Source organism: Rhinoderma darwinii, chromosome 3 (assembly GCF_050947455.1).
Source record: "Rhinoderma darwinii isolate aRhiDar2 chromosome 3, aRhiDar2.hap1, whole genome shotgun sequence".
NCBI classification, from domain to species: Eukaryota; Metazoa; Chordata; class Amphibia; order Anura; family Rhinodermatidae; genus Rhinoderma; species Rhinoderma darwinii.
Window position 1 is genome coordinate 332,938,862 of NC_134689.1, and position 25,888 is coordinate 332,964,749.

Consider the following 25,888-nt stretch of genomic DNA (forward strand, 5'->3'; position numbering starts at 1 on the left):
GACTCCCTTGACCAGGTTATGGCCCTAGCAGTACGACTTGACCGACGTCTCAGGGAACGTCAGCTAGAACGCTTCAGTGTGCTCCCCTCTGACTTTTCTGCGATCCCCCCCGAGGTCCCGTCTCCTCGCCCCTCCACGGAGGACTCGGAGGTACCTATGCAACTCGGGGCCTCCATGTCCCCTCGACAACGTAGGGAGTTTCGCAGAATGAATGGTCTCTGCTTCTACTGTGGGGACGACAAGCATCTACTGAACACCTGTCCCAGGCGCAAGAATAAGAAGCCGGAAAACTTCCGCGCCTAAGTGATCATCGGGGAGGTCACTTGGGCGCACAGGTATTTCCCGTTAATGTGAAACGAAATAAAATTTTGCTTCCCTTTCAGGTCTCGTTTGCTGGCCAGTCTGCCACGGGCAGTGCTTTCGTGGATTCTGGCTCATCTGCTAATATCATGTCTGTGGAATTTGCTATGTCTCTAAAGATGCCTTGTATTGATTTACCTTATCCTATCCCTGTAGTAGGAATCGACTCAACCCCCCTTGCTAATGGTTATTTTACTCAGCATACTCCTGTTTTTGAACTCCTGGTTGGCTCCATGCATTTGGAGCAGTGCTCTGTACTGGTGATGCAGGGATTATCGTCTGATCTGGTTTTAGGCCTTCCCTGGTTGCAGTTGCATAATCCCACGTTTGATTGGAATACTGGGGATCTCACCAAATGGGGTAATGAATGTCTTATGTCATGTCTTTCTGTTAACTCTATTTCTCCCCGGGAGGAGGTAAACACGCTTCCTGAGTTTGTTCAGGACTTCGCCGATGTGTTTTCTAAGGAGGCCTCCGAGGTGTTGCCCCCCCATAGAGATTACAATTGCGCTATCGATTTGGTGCCTGGTGCCAAGCTTCCTAAGGGTAGGATATTTAATCTTTCATGTCCTGAACGTGAAGCTATGAGGGTGTATATCCAAGAATGCCTGGCCAAGGGTTTCATTCGCCCCTCGACTTCTCCTGTAGGTGCTGGCTTCTTCTTCGTGGGGAAGAAGGATGGTGGTCTTAGGCCGTGCATTGATTATCGTAACCTGAATAAGGTCACCGTAAGGAACCAGTACCCACTTCCTTTGATTCCGGATCTTTTTAATCAGGTTCCTCGAGCCCAATGGTTTTCTAAGTTCGATCTACGGGGGGCATATAACCTTATCCGCATCAAAGAGGGGGATGAGTGGAAAACTGCGTTCAACACACCCGAGGGTCATTTCGAATACCTGGTCATGCCCTTTGGGTTGTGTAATGCCCCTGCTGTCTTCCAGAATTTTATTAATGAAATCCTGAGAGAGTACCTGGGTAATTTTCTGGTTGTGTACCTTGATGACATACTGGTGTTTTCCAAGGACTGGTCCTCCCACGTGGAGCATGTCAGGAAGGTGCTCCAGGTCCTTCGGGAGAATAATCTGTTTGCTAAGACTGAAAAATGTGTCTTTGGGGTACAGGAGATACCATTTTTAGGGCAAATCCTCACTCCTCATGAATTCCGCATGGACCCTGCCAAGGTTCAGGCTGTGGCGGAATGGGTCCAACCTGCCTCCCTTAAGGCATTACAGTGTTTTTTAGGGTTCGCCAACTATTACAGGAGATTTATTGCCAACTTCTCGGTCGTCGCTAAGCCTCTTACGGACCTTACCCGCAAGGGTGCTGATGTCCTCCATTGGCCCCCTGAGGCCGTCCAGGCCTTTGAGACTCTCAAGAAGTGCTTTATCTCGGCCCCCGTGCTGATTCAGCCCAACCAAGAGGAGCCATTTATTGTGGAGGTTGACGCTTCCGAGGTGGGAGTGGGGGCCGTCTTGTCCCAGGGTACCAGCTCCCTCACCCATCTCCGCCCCTGTGCTTACTTCTCTAGGAAGTTTTCGCCCACGGAGAGTAACTATGATATTGGCAACCGCGAACTTCTAGCCATTAAATGGGCTTTTGAGGAGTGGCGGCACTTCCTGGAGGGGGCCAGACACCAGGTAACGGTCCTTACGGATCACAAGAATCTGGTTTTCCTAGAATCGGCCCGGAGGCTTAATCCTAGACAAGCTCGGTGGGCACTATTCTTTACCAGATTCAATTTCTTGGTTACCTATAGGGCTGGGTCCAAGAATATTAAGGCTGATGCTCTGTCACGTAGTTTCATGGCCAATCCTCCTTCCGAGAAGGATCCTGCTTGTATTTTACCCCCTGGTATAATCGTCTCTGCCACGGATTCTGATTTAGCTTCTGATATCGCGGCTGATCAGGGTGCAGCTCCCGGGAACGTCCCTGGGGACAAACTGTTTGTTCCCCTGCAATACCGGCTGAGGGTACTCAGGGAAAACCATGACTCCGCTCTATCTGGTCATCCTGGCATCTTGGGCACCAAACACCTCATTACCAGAAACTATTGGTGGCCTGGGTTGCCTAAAGACGTTAGGGCTTACGTCGCCGCTTGTGAGGTTTGCGCTAGGTCCAAAACCCCTAGGTCCCGACCTGCGGGCCTACTACGTTCCTTGCCCATTCCCCAGAGACCTTGGACCCATATCTCCATGGATTTTATCACCGATTTGCCTCCTTCTCAGGGCAAGTCGGTGGTGTGGGTGGTAGTCGACCGCTTCAGCAAGATGTGCCACTTTGTGCCCCTTAAGAAGCTACCTAACGCCAAGACGTTAGCTTCTTTGTTTGTGAAACACATCCTGCATCTCCATGGGGCCCCAGTCAATATAGTTTCTGACAGAGGGGTACAATTTGTTTCCTTATTTTGGAGAGCTTTTTGTAAAAAGTTGGAGATTGATCTGTCCTTCTCCTCCGCCTTCCATCCCGAAACTAATGGCCAAACGGAAAGGACCAACCAATCCCTGGAACAATATTTAAGGTGTTTCATCTCTGACTGTCAATTCGATTGGGTCTCATTCCTTCCCCTTGCTGAATTTTCCCTGAATAACCGGGTCAGTAACTCGTCAGGGGTCTCCCCGTTTTTCTGTAATTTCGGGTTTAACCCAAGGTTCTCCTCCGTCTCCCCTGGTTGTTCCAATAATCCTGAGGTAGAGGATGTTCATCGGGAACTGTGCACTGTCTGGGCCCAGGTTCAGAAGAACCTAGAGGCGTCCCAGAGCGCACAAAAGATTCAGGCGGATAGTAGACGTTCTGCTAACCCCCGGTTTGTCGTCGGGGATTTGGTCTGGTTGTCGTCCAGGAACTTGCGCCTTAAGGTCCCGTCCAGGAAGTTTGCTCCCCGATTTATTGGACCTTATAAGATCATTGAAGTCCTCAACCCTGTATCCTTCCGTCTGGAGCTCCCCCCATCCTTTCGCATACATGACGTCTTCCATGCCTCCCTCCTTAAACGCTGCTCCCCGTCCTGGTCCCCCTCGAGGATACCTCCTGTTCCCGTTCTCACCCCTGAGGGGGTGGAATTCGAGGTGACCAAGATTATGGACAGTAGGATGGTCCAGGGCTCCCTCCAGTACCTGGTCCATTGGAGAGGATACGGGCCGGAGGAGAGGACTTGGGTACCTGCCCGTGATGTTCACGCTGGGGTATTGATCAGGAGGTTCCACCTTCTCTTCCCCACTAAACCGGGTCCCCTTAGTAAGGGTCCGGTGGCCCCTCATAAAAGGGGGAGTACTGTTAGGGATCTGCCAGGTACTTCATCTAGGCATACTCCTGGGATTAATCAATCCACACCTGAGGTCAGACCTGTTCGACTGACACCATCTCCCACCAACCAGGGTGGCAGGCTCAGGAGTGGGAGAGCCTATCGCGGCCTGGTCTGTCGGAGTTAGCTCCGCCCCCTGTCCTTTATTACCTGCCCTGTTCTCTCCCTCAGTGCTTGTAATTCTTTTGGATTCCTGGCCCCACTGCTGCTTGCTCCAGCCTGCTTCTGCCGTGCCTCTGCCTTGCTGCAGTTCTGCTTGACCTGCTTTGCTTTGCCCCTGGCTTGCTTCTGTCTCCGTGCCCGCTCGGGTGTACTCACTTCGTCCTGTCCTGACTGTTCGTTCGCCGCTCCGTTTCCTCGTGGCGTTCCGTGGCTACTGCCCCTTCCCTTGCGTGTTCCCTGTTTGTTTTCCTGTGCACTTAGACAGCGTAGGGACCGCCGCCCAGTTGTACCTCGTCGCCTAGGGCGGGTCGTTGCAAGTAGGCAGGGACAGGGCGGTGGGTAGATTAGGGCTCACTTTCCCTTCACCTCCTTTCTGCCATTACACAATCACTCTCAGAATCATCCAGATGTTCATTTGCAAACTTCAGACGGGCCTGTACATGTGCCTTCTTGAGCAGGGGGACCTTGCTGGCACTGCAGGATTTTAATCCATTACGGCGTAATGTGTTACCAATGGTTTTCTTGGTGACTGTGGTCCCAGCTGCCTTGAGATCATTAACAAGTTCCCCCCGTGTAGTTTTCGGCTGAGCTCTCACCTTCCTCAGGATCAAGGATACCCCACGAGGTGAGATTTTGCATGGAGCCCCAGATCGATGTCGATTGACAGTCATTTTGTATGTCTTCCATTTTCTTACTATTGCACCAACAGTTGTCTCCTTCTCACCCAGCGTCTTACTTATGGTTTTGTAGCCCATTCCAGCCTTGTGCAGGTCTATGATCTTGTCCCTGACATCCTTAGAAAGCTCTTTGGTCTTGCCCATGTTGCAGAGGTTAGAGTCAGACTGATTAATTGAGTCTGGACAGGAGTCTTTTATACAGGTGACCATGTAAGACAGCTGTCTTTAATGCAGGCACCAAGTTGATTTGCAGCGTGTAACTGGTCTGGAGGAGGCTGAACTCTTAATGGTTGGTAGGGGATCAAATACTTATTTCTCTGTGCACAATGCAAATAAATATATATAATTTTGACTATGTGACTTTCAGTTTTTTTTTTAAAATATAATCTATCTCTCACTGGTAAAATTAACCTAGCCTAAAAATTCTAGACTGTTCATGACTTTGACAGTGGGCAAACTTACAAAATCAGCAAGGGATCAAATACTTATTTCCTTCACTGTATATACTGTATATGATGAAGTATCTCTGCATTACCAATTTGCATTTGGAAACCTTCTTGCATATGGATGCACTGTTGTCCAAAGGGGTGGACTCTATTTATTTTTAAAAATAGAAAACTACATTGTATATACTTCTCCATACTCATCTGATAATCCGGAATATTTGAGAATCCCACCCCCATCAGGTCCTGTGAATGCCTGATTAATACCAAAATCTATTAAATTGTGTTACTAAAATCTGGAATAAAACTAACAATGTTCAGGTAATAATCACCCCTCCCCATCTGAGGCTATAAAGACTCATCTAACAGTGCAGAATAGCGCACTACCACAAACAATAGGGTTATCACTGCTCTCTCTATTGCGATTGGGGTACATAGGAAATTACCATTAATCCTAAACACACACAGAAAAGTTTGCCATGACTAAGTAAATTTAGTGTTAGTTTGGCTATTTTCAGTAATAAAATGTACTCTGTATAATGTAGATTTGTATGTGCACAGTGTCCTTGGCTGCTGCAGACTTGAGCGCGGAGCCGTCCTCCACCTTCTTGGTTCTCCGGTATTGGTAATAAAAGACACCGTTATCTGGTCCAATCCTTTCATCTTCAGTATCATTGTCTGCATTTCCCTTTTGTATGACTAGCTACAGTCCACTTACACCTCCTTTATCTGGTGTGTTACAGCCGCTGCACTCCAATGGCACCCGTAATGTGGTGAATAAGCATTGGCAGTCACACCCTTGTTGGCATCGGTGGCCGTAGTTCTAGACTTTCACCCCCTCCTATATGTCGCCTGAGCGTTGTTGTTTTCCCTAGTTTGTCTATGTGATGGCCTCCTAGTGTGTTTCCTGTTCCAGTTCCTAGCAATCCATACATTCCTGGTCTAGCACTGAGCTGTGCCAAAGTCGTGCTGTGCTGCATCCACGTCTGACCTGCTTCACCTCGCCTGAGGTCCGCCTGCTACCTAGTCCCAGCCGAGCCTGCCCTGCTGCTGTCTGAACTGCCACAGGTACCTATAGAACTATAGACATTCACCTGCTCCCTGTTGGCCAGCTGCCTTACCGCTAAGGGGGTACAGCCCAGTGGGTCCACAGAACCTTCGTGACACTTGCTGTCAGTGAGTAGCTGACAGCTCTAATACACTGCACTACGCATGTAAGTAAAAATCCCCCTTTTTCCCTTATCAGTCCTTTATTATTAATAAAAATAGATAAATAAACAAATAAACTATACATAATTGTTATCGCCACGTCCGTAACGGCCTGAACTACAAAATTATTTCATTATTTATCCTGCGCGGTGAATGCCATAAAATAAAATAACAATAAACCATACCAGAATCAAAAAATTTTGTCACTTCACCTCCTAAAATATGGAATAAACAGAGATCAAAAAGTCGAATGTACCTAAAATTGGTACTGATCGAAACTACAGTTCGTTATGCAAAAAACAAGTCCTCGCACGGCTTTTTTGATGGAAAAATAAAAAAGTTATGCCTCTTAGAATAAGGCAACACAAAAAGTAAATTATTTTTTACAAAAAGTATTTTATTGTGCAAACGCCATAAGACATAAAAAAAACTATAAACATATGGAATCGCCGTAATCGTATCGCTACGCAAAATAAGGTGAATATGTCATTTATAGCGCACAGCGAACGCTGTAAATTTTTTTTCATAAAAAACAATAGTAGAATTGCTGTTTTTTAGTCACTACGCCTCTTAAAAATAGAATTAAAACTGATCAAAAAGTCGCATGCACACCATGAAAACTACAATGATTTCCTCAAGGGGTCTAGTTTCCAAAATAGGGTCATTTTTGGAGGTTTCCAATGTTTTGGCACCACAAGACCTCTTCAAACCGGACATGGTGACTAGTAAAAAGGAGGCCTCAAAATCCTCTAGGTGCCCCTTATCTTCGGAGGCCGGTGCTTCAGTACTTTACGACATTAGGGCCACATGTGGGATATTTCTCAAAACTGAAGAACCTGGACAATAAGTATTGAGTTGTGTTTCTCTGGTAAAACCTTCTGTTTTACAGAAAAAAATTGAATAAAAAGGATTTTCTGACAAAAAAAAAAGAAATATGTCAATTTCACCTCTACTTTACTCTAAATTCCTGTGGAACACCTAAAGGGTTAATAAACTTTCTAAATGCAGTTGTGAATACTTTGAGGGGTCTAGTTTCTAAAATGGGGTGATTGATGGAGGTGTCTAATATATAGGCCCCTCAAAGCAACTTCAGAACTGAACTGGAACTTTAAAAAAATAAATAAATTAGGCAATACTGCGCTTCTTACATTACTGATAATGAGCAGTACCCACCCCGAGATGACCCCTATTAGGCCATTTCAGTGCCCGGTTTTCCCAAGCATACACCCTTGAAAATTGTATTTCTATTGATGAGTCCCTGGTAAATTTTAAAGGGAGGCTTCAATTCCGCCAGTACCTGCCGAGTAAGAGGGCAAGGTATGGCGTGAAGATGTAAAAGCTGTGCGAGAGTGCATCAGGGTATACCTACAAATTTAGGATATATGAAGGGAAGGACACCAGTATTCAGCCCATAGAATGCCCCCCCCCCCCCTTACTCAGAGTTAATGCAAAAATTGTGTGGGATTTGGTGCACCCACTGCTGGACCAGGGTTACCACCTCTACCTGGATAATTTTTATACCAGCGCCCCACTCTTCAAGTGCCTCGCTTCCAGAAGTCCTGCGGCATGCGGCACTGCTAGAAGAAATCTGAGAGGCCTCCCTAAGACTCTACTTGGGCAAACACTCAGAAGGGGTGAGAGCAGGGCACATTCTAGCAGCAACATATTGTGTGTCAAGTACAAGGACAAGAGAGATGTCCCTGTATTGACAACAATACATGCCCACACCAGTACCCATGTACCTGTATGAGGAACCAGTACAGAGACCCCCAAACCAGACTGCATCCTGGACTACAATAGGTACATGGGAGGGGTGGACTTGTCAGATCAAGTCCTGAAGCCCTACAGCGCCATGTGGTGTGGTATAAGAAGCTGCCCGTGCACATCATACAGATGGCATTGTAGACTGAAAGAGCAACCAAAAGTAGATGGTCCAGCGCAGTCAGGTTTAAAATAGAACGTTGTTCCATTTTTATTTGGAGAATTAAAACAAGATAGTTCCCGAATGTAAAGGTACACACATGGATAAGGTGCCTACGCGTTTCAGACGTACACCACGTCCTTCCTCATGACTTTTTTTTGCTAACACATATGTGTCAGAACGAGGTTTATATCCGGTTACCAACAGGTGTAAATTAGTGCTGTCAAGCAAGGTGGTGCTGTCCAGCAGGATGGTGCTAAAGTGAAAAGCCGATCATAGAACAGCAGCAGTCTATGGATTAGTGCTATCCAGCACGATGGTGCTGTCCAGCAAGGTGGTGCTGAAATGAAAGACCGGTCAAAGAGCATCAGCGGTCTGTTGATTAGCTATATACTGTATCATTGTTAGATAGATAATTATCGATGAAAAATGTGAAAATAAAGATAATCCATATCTATCCTTAAGTAGTATATAGGATATTTATACTTATTCTTGTTTGTTTGGTTATCGGATATGAACCTCTATTTTAGTAGTACTCACATCGAGAGATTAAAACATAGAATTCACGCTAAAAAAGACATCATTTAACCACATTAACCCCTTAATGACCAGCCTATTTTAGACCTTAATGACCAGGCTATTTTTTACGTTTTGCCATCGTCGCATTCCAAGAGCTATAACTTTTTTATTTTTGCGTCGACATAGCTGTATAAGGTCTTGTTTTTTGCGGGACAAGTTGTATTTTTTAATAGCACCATTTTGAGGTACATATTATTTATTGATTAACTTTTATTAACTTTTTTTGGGGGGGATAGAAAAATATCTGAAATGTTGCCACTCTTTTTTGCGTCCTAAATCTACGCCATTTACCGTGTGTTATAAATAACACAACAACTTTATTCAGTGGGTTGTTGCAATTGCATCGATACCAAATTTGTATAGATTTTGTATGTTTTACTACTTTTACACAGTAAAAACGTTTTTTTTTTCAAAATGATTTGTTTTTGTGTCTCCATATTTGAAGAGCCGTAACGTTTTTATTTTTTCGCCGATGCAGTTGTATGAGGGCTTTTTTTTTGTGGGAAGACTTTTTGTTTTTATTGGTACCATTTTGGAGTAGATGCGACTTTTTGATAACTTTTTAATCACATTTTTTTAAAGTCAGGATCTACAGAAAACAGCAATTTTTCCGTCGTTTTTTTCTTTAATTTTTTTACGGCGTTCACCGTGCGAGTTAAGTAGTGTAATAGCTTTATAGTCGGGGTCGTTACGGACGCGGCGATACCAAATATGTGTAACTTTTTAACTTTATTTTGTTTTTTTAATAGTAAAGCAGTTTGTAAGGGGAAAAAGTGGGTTTTTTATTTTTTTTTTCACATTTGTTTTTTATTAACTTTATTAAACTCTTTTTTTCTCTTTTTTACTAGTCCCACTAGGGAACTTCACTATGCGATCCTCCGATCGCTATTATAATACACTGCAATACTTTTGTATTGCAGTATATTACTGCCTGTCCGTTTTAAAACGGACAGGCATCTGCTAGGTCATGCCTGCGGCATGATCTAGCAGGCATTCGCTCCAGGCAGACCTGGGGGTCTTCATTAGGCCCCCGGCTGCCATGGGAGACACAGACACTCGGCGATCTTATCGCCGGGTGTCAGTGGGATGAGAGGGGAGCTCCCTCCCTCTCTCCAAAACCACTCAGATGTGGTGCACGCTATTGAGCACCGCATCTGAGGGGTTAAACGGGTGAGATCGATACTAATATCGATCTTCCCCGGCAGATCAGGGACGCTCCCAGCCCTCAGCTGCCTCTGGCAGGGAGATTTGACAGTTCCCTGCTCTGTTTACTTATTCCGATGCCGCGACGTAAAAAGTCTATGGCATCGGAATAAGGCCTGTTAGTGACCGACGTAAGAAGACTATGGGCCGGTCACTAACGGGTTAAAACAATACATAAACTGGAACATACATTGGTCTTCAAAGTTAATTATTGTTGTTAGAAGTTTTAATAAACTACAACGATGTTTAATTGACAGGTAATGGAAGGAGGGAAGAACTCGTTAATATAAGCAATTAGGTATCAATTGTAAGATATCAGAATATTGACAAATGTTTTTAATTATTTAGTTATGTTTTGTTATGTCAATAATTTCATAAATTCTTTAACTAATAATGAAACATTAGCTCTTTTTTTTAAATTTAGACCTTTGGGGAACCTCGTTTTTAGTGTAAATATCCAATACGCTTCCCGCGATTTTGTGTTTAATGTTCCCCCCTCTGCTTGGAGTTTTGACCTTTTCTATGGCATAGCCTCTCAAACTTGTAATTGATCTATTAAGGTTTGTTATAAAATGTTTTGCAACATTAGAAGTGTTTGTAAGGTTAGGGTTTCTTATATAGCCCAAATGCTCTTGAATTCTAGTTTTAAATTTGCGGCTAGTATATCCCACATACATTAGGTTGCATTCGATGCATTCTACAATGTATATTACTGCTTCACTGTTGCAATTGATATATGTCTGAATTGGAAAATTTGTGTTGTTATCTGAATCTCTAAAGATCTTGGTGGGCTTGGCATGAACACAAGTTTTGCATGGATGCGAACCGCATCTAAAGAAATAATATTATGAAAAATGGGAAAGAGGGGGAGTAGGGGAGGGGAGGGAAAGAGGGAAAGAAGAGGAAAGGGGGATAAAGGTTACCACCGGCAAATAGGCACTCGGCTCAGCATGTGTTATAAAAGTATATGAAATTTTATTGAACAATTATTTAAAATATGACAAAGTAGCACAAAGTGCAGTACTATGTCAAATAAACAAACACAACACAGACACTAAAAACAAGAAAGAAGGACGTCACACACCCGGCCGGGTAATTGATAGTAAATTTATATAAATATTATCTACTATACATGTATGTTAGTATATAAGTTAATAGAAATGTAGCATGAAGTTTACACCCTCAAATTTAAACATACATGGGGTTGGATTAAAGAGAAAACCGGTTCAGGTGAAGAGTAGTGTGTTAACCATTCAATTGGTGGATTTATGCCGTACCAAGGCTGAAAATAGCTGATAGCTGTGGTTATAAGGGAAATATAACCTCCTAGTGCACGTATGTATTTGAATCAATATACGTAACCAATATGCTTAGCTATATCAAAAAGAAACGTCAAACAGACACATGAACACGAATCAATACAAGAAGACAGAGCGGAAGAATTTTCCCAATGACATGTATCAGATCGTATACTTAGCATCGATAATGCAACTCCCAGGAAATCGATCAGGTAATAGTCGCAAAGTTCCTTTTAGATAACGAACTGTTGATTTGCAAGATCCATGCCTTTGCAGCAGACCATGTTGTAGCTGACAGCCCACTATTGAGCCAAAGGAGGACAAAGAGTAGCAATGGCAATCCAAGGGAAACTATCCGTCCCAGCAAGGTTCCTTTATCAGACATGCAATACAGAGCACCGAGGTCCAGGTGAAGTTGGAGAGGCAGGGCACATTTGTATCAGCCGGAAAGTCTTATCCCATCTGGGCTACATCGACACAAATGCCGTACGATTTCATCGTGCATGTGTGGCAGGCAGCTCCACAGGTGAGTACTCACACTACTCAATCTCAATCTGTGACATCAGAAAAGAGGCGTGCGCTGATGCGTTTCGTCATCACGTGACTTCCTCAGAGCGTAACAGCCATATCATTAGACATCTATTTCACTAGATCGTCAACCAATCAAAGGTTAGTATCAACATTGCTCAATGTATTTTAACCCTATATGTACAAAATAGAAATACTGGCACATCATTTGTCATTAACCAATACATATTAGCAGGTTATGTCTGAATGGAGATCTTCAATATAAATGTAAATAATATGAAAGTAAAAATAAATAAATAAATAAATAAAATAAAATAAAATAAAATGAAATAAAAATAAATATAAATATGAATATAAAAATAAAAATAAAAGTAAATGAAAATAAAATGAATATAAATTAAAAAGAAAAAAGAAAAGAAAAAAAGAAGAAAAAGAAAAGGGAGGGGAAAGAAGAGACAAAGGAAGAAGAAAAAGAAAAGGAAAAAGAAAAAGAAAAGAAGAGGTCATGGAAAATGCGGAACGGGTTCAAGGAGTCAGGTCACAAACTCATAGAGTCATGTGAACAGAGTCCAAGGACGCATAACGCATCATAAGAACATATGTAGCTTGAGTTCATTATTTAGACCCAGGGGATTTAAAGTTTTTAAGTTATAGATCTACATACTTTCTTTTTGGAGTAGCATCCGATCACGGCTGCCACCTCTATTGTCCCTCGGAAGCTGATAGATAGCCATAAATGATAGCCCTTCTGGGGATTGGTTATGATATTCTTTAAAGTGCATAGCCAAAGGGCTCTTCTCTTCTCCATGTTTTATATCCCTGACATGTTCAGAGATTCTCAATTGTACTTCTCTTATTGTTTTCCCTACATAGATTTTATTACATGGACAATATATCAAGTAAACAACCATCGAAGAGCGACAGTTGAGAAAAGTTCGCACATTAAAATTTTTATTACCAGTAGAGTCAAAGAAAACATTTGATTTTTTGACAAATTTACATTGGGAACATGTACCACATTTAAACATTCCCTTGAGGGGATGAAGTGGCCAAGTTTCAACATCTGATCTTCTAAATTCTGACCGTACAAGTAAATCACGCAGGAGAGGTGCTCTTCTAGCAGTCATGCTTGGATACTCACCTACCATTTTTTGTATTTCGTTACTTAGGGTCAAGTGTAGCCAGTTTTTTTGCAAAATCTCCCTTATTTTTGTCCAATGTTGCCCATATCGGGATATAAATCTAACTTTATTTTGTGTATCAGAAGATATATTTATATTGCTATCATTTACTTTAACTGTATTCTGGTTGTAGAGCAAATCCCCTCTGTCTGTGTGCAGTGCCCTGTTGTACCCTCTCTTTATGCTTTTTCTTGAGTATCCCCTTGGTTTAAATCGAAGTGAGAGGTCTTTTGCTTCCCTCTTAAATTGACTGAAATCAGAGCAGTTTCTGCGTAGACGCAGAAACTGACCTACAGGGATGCTCTGTATGAGGGGTTTAGAACATCACCAGTGTCCAGGACAAATGATGGCAAAGATTATACAAAAGTTTTCAATTTTAGGTCAACAAACTGACCAAGTCTATCCGTGGGTCCATCCATACCCGAGATAATTTGGCGTCCAGGTGGTGACTGTCTATCCTTGTGAACTTTTGGAAGAATATACATAGTCGGCATTTTTGGTTCTTTTAATTTGAGGTACTTGAACTCATTATTGGTTATTAAACCCTGTTCAAGGGCACACTGAAGTTATCTATTCAGCTTTTCAGTAATATCTCCCAGCGGATTATCTTGGACCCGTCTGTAACTTTTAGTTTTCAATTGTTTAACTATCTCCCCTATATAGTATTCCTCCTTAACCCCTTCCCGCTCCTGGACGTACTATTAGGTCATGGCAGCTGTATCGTTCGCGCTCCATGACCTAATAGTACGTCTCGGGAGTAACGGCCGTTTCGGCAGTCCTCCCGACACATACAGGAGCTGTGACAGCTGCTGTCTCGTACAGCAGCTGTCACAGCTCCTACAGCGGGGACCGATCGCTGTGTCCCCGCTGATTAACCCCTTAAAAGCCGCGTTCTATGGAGATTGCAGCTTTTTAGGGGTTAAGCTGCCATCGCCGGCCTGCTACACGATAGTGGTCGGCGATGGTGACTATGGCAACCGGACACCAAACAATGGCGTCCGGCTATGCCATAGACGGAAGCCTAGTGGGTCCTGACAACGTCAGGACCCACTATGCTTGCTGTCAGTGAGTAGCTGACAGAATAGCGATCAGGGCCTCCTGCCCTCAAGTCCCTTAGTGGGAAAAAGTAATAAAGTTAAAAAAAAGTAAAAAAAAGATGTGTAAAAATAAGAAAATCAAAGTTTTAAAAGTATTAAAAGTAAAAATCCCCCCTTTTCCCTTATCAGTCATTTATTATTAATAAAAACATATAAACAAACAAATAAACTATACATAATTGGTATCGCCGCGTCCGTAACGGCCTGAACTACAAAATTATTTTGTTTGGTCACTTCACCTCCCAAAAAATGAAATAAAAAGAGATCAAAAAGTCGCATGTACCGAAAAATGGTACTGATCGAAACTACAGTTCGTTACGCAAAAAATAAGTCCTCGCACGGCTTTATTGATGGAAAAATAAAAAAGTTCTGGCTCTTAGAATAAGGTAACACAAAAAATAAATGATTTTTTACAAAACTTATTTTATTGTGCAAACGTCATAAGACATAAAAAAAAACTAGAAACATATGGTATCGCCGTAATCGTATCGCCCCGCAGAATAAAGTGAATATGTAATTTATATCGCACGGTGAACGCTGTAAAAAAAATAGGATAAAAAAACAATAGTAGAATTGCTGTTTTGTAGTCACCACGCCACCTAAAAATAGAATAAAAACTGATCAAAAAGCTGCATACACCCCATGAAAACTACAATGAATTCCTCAAGGGGTCTAGTTTCCAAATTGGGGTCACTTTTGGGGGCTTTCCAATGTTTTGGCACCACAAGACCTCTTCAAACCGGACATGGTGCCTAATAAAAAAGAGGCCTCAAAATCCTCTAGGGGCTCCTTTGCTTCGTAGGCCGGTGCTTCAGTCCATTACCGCACTAGGGCCACATGTGGGATATTTCTCTAAACTGCAGAATCTGGGCAATAAGTATTAAGTTGCGTTTCTCTGATAAATCCTTTTGTGTTATAAAAAAAATGGTATAAAGAGGATTTTCTGACAAAAAAATAAATTTAGATTTCACCTCTACTTTGCTCTAAATTTCTGTGAAACACCTAAAGTGTTCATAAACTTTCTAAATGCTGTTTTGAATACTTTGAGCGGTCTAGTTTCTAAAATGGGGTGCTTAATAGGGGTTTCTAATATATGGGCCCCTCAAAGCAACTTCAGAACTGAACTGTAACCTAAAAAAATAAATAAATGAGGCAATACTTCGCTTCTTACATTATACTGATAATGAGCCGTGCCCACCCCGAGATGACCCCAGTTTTGACCGTTTGTATAAACGGAGACCCCTATTAGACCGTTTCCGTGCCCGGTTTTCCAAAGCATACACCCCCGAGAAGTGTATTTCTATTGATGAGTCCCTGCTACATTTTAAAGGGAGTGTTCAATTCCGCGAGTACCTGCCGGGTAAGAGGGCAAGGTATGGCGTGAAGATGTATAAGCTATGTGAGAGTGCATCAGGGTAAACCTACAAGTTTAGGATATATGAAGGATAGGCCACCCCCAAACCAGACTGCATCCTGGACTACAATAGGTACATGGGAGGGATGGACTTGTTAGATCAAATCCTGAAGCCCTACAGCGCCATGCTGTGAGGTATAAAGAGCTGGCCGTGCACATCATACAGATGGCATTGTACAATGTGTACGTGCTACATCGATGTGCAGGCCAGAGGGGAACTTTCCTGGAATTTCAAGAGGTGATTGTCAAGAACCTAATCTTTAGGGACCAAGAAGGGGGGGCACCCAGTACTTCTGGAAGCGGGGCCACACGCATCGTACCAGGGCGGCAACACTTTCCAGGAGAAGTTCCCCAAACTGGCAAGAAGGGAAAAAGTCAAAAGAGGTGCAAAGTCTGCTATAGGAGGGCGATAAGGGATGACACAATATATCAATGTGACACGTGTCCCGAATAACCAGAGCTCTGTATGAAAGAGTGTTTTAAAATGTATCATACATCCCTTGGTTTATAATTTACCCCAATTTTACTTACCCTGATGCACTCCGCACAGCTTATCCCCCCTCGTCTTTCCCCTCTGGGCCCTGCTGTGTGCCCAGGCAGCTGATAACAGCCACATTGAGGGTATTGCCATACCCGAGAGAACCCACATTACAGTTTATGGGGTGTAGGTCTCCGGTCAAAATGCTCACTACACCTCTAGATGAATGCCTTAAGGGTGTAGTTTTTAAAACGGGGTCACTTCTTGCGGGTTTCAACTGTACTGGTACCTCAGGGGCTTCTGCATACATGACTTCGCACTAGAAAATCCCCAGTAGGCCAAATGGTGGTCCTTTCCTTCTGAGCCCTCCCATGGGCCCAAACGGCAGTTTCTCACCACAAATGGGGTATTGCGGCACTCAGAACAAATTGCGCAACAGAATGGGGTATTTTGTTTCTTTTGGAAATAAGAAATTTTCAGCCAAAACGACATATTATTTGAAAGAAATAATTTTGTTTTAATTCCCAGCCCAATTCAAATAATTTCTGTGAAAAAACTATGGTGTCAAAATGGTCACAACACCCATAAATGAATTTCTTGAGGGGTGTAGTTTCCAAAATGTGGTCATTTGTGGTTGGTTTCTATTGCTTTGATAGCTCTGGGGCTCTGCAAATGCGACACGGCACCCGAAAACCAAACCAGCAAAATCTGCACTCCAAAGAACACACAGCGCTCCTTCCCTTCTGAGGCCTCCCATGGGCCCAAACGGCAATTTATCGCCACAAATGGGGTATTGCCGCACTCGGGAGAAATTGGGCAACAAAATGGGGTATTTTGTTCCCTGTGAAAATAAGAAATTTTGATAAAAAATGATATCTTATTGGAAAAAATGAAATTTTTTTCATTTCACAGCCCAATTCAAATAGGTGCTGTGAAAAAACTGTGTGGTAAAAATTGTAACAACAACCATATTTGAATTCCTTGAGGGGTGTAGTTTACAGAATGGGGTCACTTCTGGTGGGTTTCCATTGCTTTGATACCTCTGAGGCTCTGCAAATGCGACATGGCACCCGAAAACCAATCCAGCAAAATCTGGACTCCAACAAACACATTGCGCTCCTTTCTTTCTGAGCCCTCCCATGGGCCCAAACGGCAGTTTATCACCACAAATGGAGTATTGCGACACTAAGGACAAATTGGGCAACAAAATGGGGTATTTTGTTCCCTGTGAAAATAAGAAATTTTGATCACAAATGACATTTTATTGGAAAAAATGACATTTTTTTCATTTCACAGCCCAATTCAATTACGTGCTGTGAAAAAACTGTGCGAATAAAATGGTAACAACAACCATAAATGAATTCCTTGAGGGGTGTAGTTTCCAAAATGGGGTCACTATTGGGGGATTCCTACTGTTTTGGCACCTCAACACCTCTTCAAACCTGGCATGCTGCCTAGAATATATTCTAATAAAAAAGAGGACTCAAACTGCACTAGGTGCTTCTTTGCTTCTGGGGCTTGTGTTTTAGTCCATGAGCGCACTAGAGCCACATGTGGGACATTTCTAAAAACTGCAGAATCTGGACAATACATATTTAGTAGTGTTTCTCTGGTAAAACCTTCCGTGTTACAGAAAAAAAATTGAATAAAATTGAAATTCAGCAAGAAAAATAAAATTTGCAAATTTCACCTCCACTTTGCTTTAATTCCTGTGAAATGCCTGAAGGGTTAAATAAACTTTCTAAATGCTGTTTTGAATACTTTGAGGGGTCTAGTTTTTAAAATGGGGTGTTTTATCAGGGTTTCTAATACATAGGCCCCTCAAAGCCACTTCAGAACTGAACAGGTACCTTAAAAAAAAGGCTTTTGAAATTTTCTTAAAAATATGAGAAATTGCTGTTTATGTTCCAAGTCTTGTAACGTCCAAGAAAAAGAAAAGAATGTTAAAAAACTATGCTAATCTAAAGTAGACATATGGGAAATGTGAACTAGTAACTATTTTGGGTGGTATAACCGTCTGTTTTACAAGCAGATGCATTTCAATTCTGAAAAATGCTATTTTTTCAACATTTTCTCAAAATTTTGCAATTTTTCACCAATAAACACTGAATATATCGACCAAATTTTACCCCGAACATGAAGCCCAATATGTCACGAGAAAACTATCTCAGAATCGCTTGAGTAGGTTTAAGCATTCCGACGTTATTACCATATAAAGTGAAATATGTCAGATTTGAAAAATGGGCTCTGAGCCTTAAGGCCAAAACAAGGCTGCGTCCTTAAGGGGTTAAGTAATACAACATTGCCCCCTTTGTCACTGGGTTTAATGATGATTCCTTTCAATTTACGCAACTCATCAAGAGCAGTTCGTTCAACATATGATAGATTAGAGTCTTTTGGGCCTGACCAATTTATCAAGCTCAAGTCACGACTGACTCCTTCCATGAAGGCCCTGACATATCTATTGGAAGAAATAGGGGGCATAGTTAGACATTGAGGTTTTAGTTTAGTAAACTCAGGAATTTCTGGTTGATCACAAGAAGGGACAGAAATTTTACATTCGTTCTGTAGTTCCTCAAGCGCGGTAAGAGTTTCTTTCTCACAAGGGGTAAGGTCACCTAAAATGTATTTATTATTATTTATTCCTTCTTCATTTGCCCTCCCTGAATCCTGTGCAGTCCTCTGTGAGTGGAATGATTGTAACAAAATTTTTCATAGAATAATTGAATGTCTTTATAGACCTCAAACTCGTTCCCTCCCGTAGTGGGCACAAAGGATAAGCCACGATTCAATAGGGTAATATGTGCCCTGGTCAGTGTAAAATCAGTAAGGTTAATGATATTGTTCTCACAACCCAGTCCACCAATCATTGAGTCTCTGACGGCTTCTCCCTCGCGTGATTCTTCCCTCGTCTGATCTTGCCTCTTCTAAAAAACCAACATTATTTGAATGTATGTTTTGTGGTTTAGTTCTACCTTGTTATAGGGAGGTCCTACCTTGACTCTCTTCTCTGTCACTAGAGGTATAATCACTTGTGTTATAATCATGACGGTGGTCTAGACTGCCTCACTTGTCCATCAGTTTGATGTTTTTTTCCCATATTTTGTGTTCTATTTCTATTTTTGTCTCGACCTGTTCGATTTAAGGAGGACATATTGAATGTAAAAATTTGATTTTGCTCAAAATCCATGGTGTCTCTATGGAATTTTTTTCTTTTTTCGTCCGAAATCTCTTTAAGTTCTATTTCTATTTCCTTAGGTTAGAATTAAGTTTCTCAAATTCTGGATGGGTCTTAAACTCATCCAATTTGGATACACTCTGTGAGATTTCTACATCCAAAGTTTTAATTTGTTCTGTTTCCTCCTCTATTATCAGGCTCATAAGACATTTAATATGTGCTAAACTTTCTTTATCCCATTTTTTTCATAAAGGCATCATTACTCAGATGGGTTGCTGGAAGTACCCGTCTGCGTAATCCCCTTGGTGCTAAATCGGAACTGATATATGTGCTTAAACTTTTAACGTCCCACTTTCTACGTAAATGGCTAAAAATCAGCTTGCGATGAATTTTAACTAACCCAAATAGATCGCGAGTTGATTCCTCCTAATGTTGGTTGAATTGTCTGTTTAGAGCTGCAGTAATTTCAGCATCCACCGTATCATCCAGTACATATGCCATGACCAAGGAAAGAGAAAAGGGAAGAAGAGGGAAGAGGGAGGAAGGAAAGAGAGAAGAATGAATATGAAAGAAAAATAAAAAATAATGAAAAATTTATGAAGATATCCAAATTTAGTCAATTAATCCAATATTGGATTACAAATTCCCAGAAACAAGACAGTACTAAATGTACTAGAGATCTGAAGGAAAAAAGGAACAACAGCCCCTACTCATGACAAACTTAAAATATAGAAATCAGATCATGTCATATGCTACAGCTCAGTACGAATTGTACGGTAAAAAACACCGAAAAAGGCCATACTTACAAATGGACACAGCCAGGTCAGAAACGCTGATGAAGGCGAGTGAGCAGGTGCTTTAAATAATAATAGCCACTCCCACTAGTCTTGAGGGGAGTGGTATGTGGTGCATGGGAGGTGTAGTAAGAAATAATAAATGAATAGTGTATGTGCAAGTGTAATAATGTAAGTGAAATATAGGGGGCAGTAATGAGTAAAGTGCCTAAAAAATAAATGAATAATGGGATGCAAGTGTGTGAAACATGGAGGGATAGTGTGTAAGTCATGAGGCGCAACGTGACTAGCCAGGTAGAAGCCTATTTGTGACGCCTTGATAATTCATAGAGCGGGCTACCCTGCTTGCTAGGCCAAACAACAACACACCATGCTCTCCCAGCATCAAAGACCCGATGGAAATAATATATGAAATCTAAAGAAACCCTTATATTGAGGCCATGTCAGTTTGGTGGTATTTGAAGAAAAGGCAGAAGGAGATAGTGTTACCTGAAGAAGGAGCTTTTCTGGATACAACACGGCAGCCATTTTTCAAAATATCTGTCAATGCCTCGCCTTCCATTAAGATGGCTACGTTTTTGTGGACGATTTTCTTTATTTCATTAAACTGGTTGCTGTGTTGTAAAACCAGAGTCGGTATGTTTAGACTGATATTTTCATTAGGTTTTGGTTTGAGGAGTAGGTCTCGAGGCTTCTTTTCTACAATAGAGGTTGCCCTTTTAAGGGTCCATTCTGCATACCCTCTTTTTCATAATCTCCTACATATTTGTTGCTGTTCTACCAAATAATTATGGTCATTACTACAATTTCTCTTTGCTCTGTACATTTCTCCCACTGGGATTGATGAGATAGTTTGTCTGGGGTGACAATTGTGTTCCCTGAAATGGGCTTACGGTATGTTTTGGTATTAATTATTTCCCCTCCATATCTTTAGTTCCAAATTCAGGAACTGAATAGTGTCTTTTTTAAAGAGTAGGTGAACTTCAGATTAAAGTGATTATCATTGAGATAATTGATAAATCTGGGGACATCAGACGTGTTTCCTTCCCATATAAATAGCAGATCGTCTATATATCTTGCATACCAATTAATAGACCGTCCTCACGGATTATCACTAGAAAAAATGGAAAGCTCCTCCCACCAGGCCATCACAAAGTTTGCCAGAGATGGGGAGAATTTGGCTCCCATTGATACTCCCTTTAGTTGTAAATAAAACGAACCATCGAACTGGAAGAAATTGTGTGTCATAAGGAACATTAGGACCTCAAGTATATATGCTTGTAACTCATGACTGTAGGTGCTGTGTCTCAAAAGGTGGTGTTCTAGTGCCCTATAAGCTACGTCGCGTGGGATGCTGGTATAAAGTGAGGTTACATCACAACTGAGCCATGTAAATTTTGCATCCCATTTCTTGTTGAAAAATGAGCGTAGAACATCCCTGGTGTCACGTAAGTGGCCTGGGGTTCTCAGTGCAAGATGTTGTAATAAGGAGTCTAGCCATTCAGATAATTTTTCTGTCAGGGATCCTATGCCTGACACTGTGGGACGCATAGGTAGGGGGTTTATGCCTTTATGTGTTTTGGGCAATGCGTGCAGAATTGGAATTATGAGACATTGGACCATAATGTATTCTGATTGTTTTTTTGTTAATACACCACTACCTAGACCATCATTTTTCAATTTATTAAGCTTTTTTTGGAACATAAATGTTCGATTGCACGTTAGTTTTTTTATATGTGTCTGTATCTGCTAGGAGTTTCAGGATTTGGGTCTTATACATTTCCTTATCCAACACAGTAATACTGCCCCCTTTATCCGACATCTTAACCCTTTCCCGCTCCTGGACGTACTATTAGGTCATGGTAGCTATATCGTTCACGCAATAACTAAACAGCTATGTCTCAGGATACACGATGTTCTAGAGTTGAAATGGCTGCTCAGATGTTTGGCAATTATGACACTCCGGAAGGAGGTAATCGTGCATTACAGGAAATGTTTCGTGATTTGGAGAAACTATCAGCACAGGAGGCTAAGATATGGTGGGACATGACGATTTTACGCAACTATATTGCAAGACAGATGATCCCAAGGGGTCTACGTCTAAGAAAAAGTCCTACATTTATCTATTCCGAAGAATTCAGCACACAATGGAATTCTATATTAACAGAATGTTCTATAAAATTAATGGAATTAATAACTAGACAAGAGGAGGTTAAATTAACAGAATTGGAAACTGCATTTCCGTTTTAAAAAAACAAATCAATGCTTCCTCCAGCTCACCCGACTTTACCACACGGGAACAACGTACTTCTCTATACTTGGAAAAACTAAATAAATCTATTGCTAAAACCAAGAAAAATAAATTCCAACGTGACATTAGGGACTATGCAAACAAGGAGGTCTATGATTGGAACAAAAGAGACATAGTACGCAATAAAATCAAACCTATTTTGAAAAATCGCAGACAAAAAAGGAGATCCGGAAGTGGCCTGAACAGAGTCAGCTTTAGTTCCTCTGAACCTGACTTAATGGAAGGAACAAATGAAGGTTCAGACAGTGATAATTCTAGGAACCTATATTTTCAAGGATATCAATCAGATAGTAAGCATAACAAGTCAAAAAACGGGGAAGGTGGGGTGGTAGGAAGCATAATGCAAATAGATCAGGAACAAAACCGCTGCCTACGGAACCGCAGGAACCTATACCCAGCATAAATGTGATTAACCTCTCCTCATTCAAACTCACTCCAGCACAAGTTAAGGTTCTTTCTTTGGGTCTCAATTTTGCCCCTAATTGCAAGTTCGACACATTTAACACACTGTTGGATATTAATCGATTTGTGACAGTATAGAGGCATTTTCACAACTTATCCTCAATGACAACAGATTTCGAAGACTCCAACTTCAGAGAACCCAATACAAATACCTACGACCATAGATCTCTATTGTTCCAGGAATAGAGATGAGCGAACTTATCAAAAGTTCGGTTCGGCTAGTTCGCCGAATTTCACAAAAAAGTTCGGTTCGGACCGAACTAGTTCTGACCGAACCTGTCACTTCCGTGCGCCGAGCATGCTACTGTCCGGGGTGCTGATAGAGTTAATGGGCTGCACTAACTCTTTCAGCAACCTTCACAGTACATGCTCGGCGCGCGGAAAATACAATTTAAATGTAATAAAAAAATAAAAATTATACGTTCGTACTTACTTTCCTCCTGTCCGGCCTCCAGCGATGACGTTTCATCCCTTTCGCCGCTGCAGCCAATCACAGGCTGTAGTGGCGGTCACGCACGTCAGGATGACGCTTCATCCCACGTGACCGCCTCTGCAGCCAATCACAGGCTGCAGCGGCGACATGGATGAAACGTCATCGCTGGAGGCCGGACAGGAGGAAAGTAAGTATGAACGTATTATTATTTTATTTGGCATGTATGTATGTTGGCATGTATGTATGTATGTATGTTGGCATGTATGTATGTTGTCATGTATGTATGTATGCATATCTGTGCATGTATGTTGGCATGTATGTATATATGTGCATGTTTGTATGTATATTTGCATGTATATATTTGCATGTATGTTTGCATGTATGTATTTTTGCATGTATGTTGTCATGTATGTATGTATGTATGTTGTCATGTATGTATGTATGTATATATGTGCATGTGTGTATGTATATTTGTATGTATGTATGTATGTATGTTTGCATGAATGTATGTATGTATGTTTGCATGTATGTGTGTTTGCATGAATGTATGTTTGCATGTTTGTATGTATATTTGCATGTGTGTATATATATATATGTATGTATGTTGTCATGTATGTATATATGTGCATGTATGTTGGCATGTATGTATATATGTGCATGTGTGTATGTATGTATATTTGCATGTATATATTTGCATGTATGTATGTTGTCATGTATGTATGTATATATGTGCATGTATGTTTGCATGTATGTTGGCATGTATGTATACATGTGCATGTTTGTATGTATATTTGCATGTATATATGTTTGCATGTTTGTATGTATGTTTGCATGTATGTATGTTGTCATGTATGTTTGTATGTATGTTGTCATGTATGTATGTATGTATGTATGTATGTATATATGTGCATGTATGTATGTTTGCATGTTTTTATTTTTGCATGTATGTTTGCATGTATGTTTATATATATGTGCATGTATGTAATTATGTTTGCATGTATTTATGTTTGCATGTATATTTGTGCATGCTTGTATATATGTATGTATGTATGTATCTTTGCATGTTTGTTTGTATGTATGTATGTTTTCATGTGTGTGTGTATGCATGTATGTATGATAGTTTGCATGTATATATGTGTGTATGTTTGCATGTATGTATATTTGCATGTATATATGTGCATGCTTGTATGTATGTTTGTATATATGTATGTATGGCCATGTATGATACTGTCTGCTGGCGCCCTGTATCTAAGTCAACTTCGCGGCAGGCTTCTATACATGGTATAACAGTCAGTATCACACATTAAACTGAATCTAAGCCTACGACATGTTTTATTTAATTTTTTTTTTTTCACAGGTTTGGTGTTTGGACTACGTCGGTTTCGAGGACTACTTAGATGACGTTTTTTTTTCTACAATAAAATGGTTAATGAGGGTTGTGTTGGGGGTGCTTTATTTCAATAAAATATTTTATCTATATCTTTGTCTTTTTCTTTTCAAATTTTATTACTACCACTTTAGTAATGGCCGCTGTCTGAGTGACAACATCCATTACTAAGGCGAGGCTTAGTGTTAGCCGGTGCAGAGGCTAACACTAACCACCATTATTACCCCGGTACCCACCACCACCAGGGGTGCCGGGAAGAGCCAGGTACGATCCAGTACCCGACCATCTGTTGTGATGGTCGGGCTCTGGGGCGGCCGCAGGCTAGTATTATGAGGCTGGGAAGGGCCAAAAACAGTGGACCTTCCCACCCTTGTAATGCTAGGCTGCTGCTGCTGTGTTGTATCTGGCTGGTTATAAAAGTGGGGGGGACCCCACGTCATTTTTTTAAATTATTTATTTAATTTATTTTTTTTTTTAAAAGACATGGGGTTCCACCCAATTTATCATAACCAGCCACATACAACACAGTGTTATTAGCCTGGGAATGGACAAAACCAGTGGCCCTTCCCACCCATGTAATGCCAGACTGCTGCGGCCTTGTATATGGCTGGTTATTAAAAATGTGGGGGACCCAATGTCTATTGCTAAATTTGTTAAATTAAAAAAAAAAAACGACGTGGGGGTCCCCCCCATTTTTATAACCAGCCCGATACAACACAGCAGCAGCAGCCTAGCATTACAAGGGTGGGAAGGTCCACTGATTTTGGCCCTTCCCAGCCTCATAATACCAGCCTACGGCCGCCCCAGTACCCGACCATCACAACAGATGGTCGGGTACTGAATCGTACTAAGCTCTTCCCGGCACCCCTGGTGGTGGTGGGTACCGGGGTAATAATGGGTGGTTAGTGCTAGCCTCTGCACCGGCTAACACTAAGTACCGCCTTAATAATGGACGCTGTCAATCAGCCAACTGCCATTATCTAGGCACTAATAAAGTTTAAAAAAAACCACAAAGACAATTCTTTTTTATTGAAATAAGAAATCCCCAACAAAACCCTCGTTAACCATTTTATTAAAATTTGAAAAAACGTAGATCTACGCAGTAGTCCAACGAATCGAAGATGTAGTCCAATCGGTACATCAAAATCTGCAACAACATAAAAAAACAGTTATCAATGTGAACAATACCAATACTTCTACTCACCTACACACATATATACACGCACACACAAACAAACAACCATACACAGACACACACATATATACACAAACACAACAAGATATACACACACACACACACACACACACACACACACACATAAACAGACAAACACACACACATATACACAAACTCACACATATACAAACAAAAACACACATATCCAAACACACACACACAGTTATACACACACATACACGAACACATATACACAAACACATATACAAACAAAAACACATACCCAAACACACAT